Below are 2,500 nucleotides of genomic sequence, written 5' to 3'. Positions count from 1 at the left end.
TGTCCGGGGAAGCTGGCCGGGGGGCACCCGGGAGCCGGCCGCCATGTCTGGAGCCGTCCGCGGGCGTCCGCGGGTCCGGGAAGCCGGTCGCGACCGGCGGTTGTCCGGGGAAGCTGGCCGGGGGGCACCCGGGAGCCAGCCGCCATGTCTGGAGCCGTCCGCGGGTCCTGGATGCCGGCCGGGGGCACCCGGGAGCCGGGCGCGAGCTCTGGAGCCGTCCGCGGGCAGCGGCCGCGGTTGTCCGGGGAAGCTGGCCGGGGGGCACCCGGGAGCCGGCCGCCACGTCTGGAGCCGTCCGCGGGTCCTGGATGCCGACCGGGGGGGCACCCGGGAGCCGGGCGCGAGCTCTGGAGCCGTCCGCGGGCAGCGGCCGCGGTTGTCCGGGGAAGCTGGCCGGGGGGGGCACCCGGGAGCCGGCCGCCATGTCTGGAGCCGTCCGCGGGCAGCGGCCGCGGATGTCCCGGGAAGCTGACCGGCGGCACTCGGAGTCTGGAGCCGTCCGCGGGTCCTGGAAGCCGGCCCGGCGGGACCCGGGAGCCGGCCGCCATGTCTGGAGCCGTCCGCGGGTCCTGGAAGCCGGCCGGGGGCGCCCGGGAGCCGGGCGCGAGCTCTGGAGCCGTCCGCGGTCAGCGGTTGTCTCGGGAAGCTGACCGGCGGGACCCGGGAGCCGACCGCGATGTCTGGAGCCGTCCGCGGGTCCGGGAAGCCGGCCGGAGGCACCCGGGAGCCGGCCGCGATGTCTGGAGCCGTCCGCGGTCAGCGGTTGTCTCGGGAAGCTGGCCGGCGGCACTTGGGGGAGTCTGGAGCCGTCCGCGGCTCCTGGAAGCCGGACGGGGGCACCCGGGAGCCGGCCGCGATGTCTGGAGCCGTCCGCGGGTCCTGGAAGCCGGCCGGGGGCACCTGGGAGCCGGCCGCGATGTCTGGAGCCGTCCGCGGGCAGCCGCGGGTCCGGGAAGCCGGCCGGAGGCACCCGGGAGCCGGCCGCGATGTCTGGAGCCGTCCGCGGGCAGCGGCCGCGGCTCGGAGCCGGCCGCGGTTTGCGGTTGTCTCGGGAAGCTGACCGGCGGCACTTTGCGGCGTTCCGGCCGCGATCCCCGCGGAAGTGGCGAATGAGGTCGGGACCTCGGATGAGAGAACCGGGGAGGGCGGCCCGGGGTCCCGGCTTTTCCCGGTCAACGTCGGGCGGCCTCCGGTCGTCCAGACCCGGGCCGGGAACCCTCCTGCAGATTACTGGGAGGGGGTAGACGGTGACAGAGCGAGCCCGGCTTTCACCCCCTCGCCCACCCGCACGGGACCGCTCCCCGCTAGCCGGGCCAAGATCGATGGAGCCCCCCGCGCCCTGCGGGGAGGGGAGAGCGCGCCCAGGCCCCGAGCCCCAGGGGGGGGCCGCGGTTGTCTCGGGAAGCTGACCGACGGCACTTTGTGGCGTCCTGGCCGCGATCCCCTCGGAAGTCGCGAATGAGGTCGGGACCTCGGATGAGAGAACCGGGGAGGGCGGCCCGGGGTCCCCGCTTTTCCCGGTCAACGTCGGGCGGCCTCCGGTCGTCCAGACCCGGGCCGGGAACCCTCCTGCAGATTACTGGGAGGGGGTAGACGGTGACAGAGCGAGCCCGGCTTTTACCCCCTCGCCCACCCCCACGGGACCGCTCCCCGCTAGCCGGGCCAAGATCGATGGAGCCCCCCGCGCCCTGCGGGGAGGGGAGAGCGCGCCCAGGCCCCGAGCCCCAGGGGGGGGCCGCGGTTGTCTCGGGAAGCTGACCGACGGCACTTTGTGGCGTCCTGGCCGCGATCCCCTCGGAAGTCGCGAATGAGGTCGGGACCTCGGATGAGAGAACCGGGGAGGGCGGCCCGGGGTCCCCGCTTTTCCCGGTCAACGTCGGGCGGCCTCCGGTCGTCCAGACCCGGGCCGGGAACCCTCCTGCAGATTACTGGGAGGGGGTAGACGGTGACAGAGCGAGCCCGGCTTTTACCCCCTCGCCCACCCCCACGGGACCGCTCCCCGCTAGCCGGGCCAAGATCGATGGAGCCCCCCGCGCCCTGCGGGGAGGGGAGAGCGCGCCCAGGCCCCGAGCCCCAGGGGGGGGGCGCGGTTGTCTCGGGAAGCTGACCGACGGCACTTTGTGGCGTCCTGGCCGCGATCCCCTCGGAAGTCGCGAATGAGGTCGGGACCTCGGATGAGAGAACCGGGGAGGGCGGCCCGGGGTCCCCGCTTTTCCCGGTCAACGTCGGGCGGCCTCCGGTCGTCCAGACCCGGGCCGGGAACCCTCCTGCAGATTACTGGGAGGGGGTAGACGGTGACAGAGCGAGCCCGGCTTTTACCCCCTCGCCCACCCCCACGGGACCGCTCCCCGCTAGCCGGGCCAAGACCGATGGAGCCCCCCGCGCCCCGGCGGGGAGGGGAGAGCGCGCCCAGGCCCCGAGCCCCAGGGGGGCCGGCAGGCCGCCGCGGCGCGCCTCGCCCCTCCCGCCCGCCAGGGGACGCGTCCCCCCGGGGACCCGC

This window comes from Staurois parvus, unplaced genomic scaffold (assembly GCF_062004578.1).
Source record: "Staurois parvus isolate SC_StPar_1 unplaced genomic scaffold, SC_StPar_1.0 ptg001754l, whole genome shotgun sequence".
NCBI lineage: Eukaryota > Metazoa > Chordata > Amphibia > Anura > Ranidae > Staurois > Staurois parvus.
Note: the sequence above shows the minus strand (reverse complement) of the source record.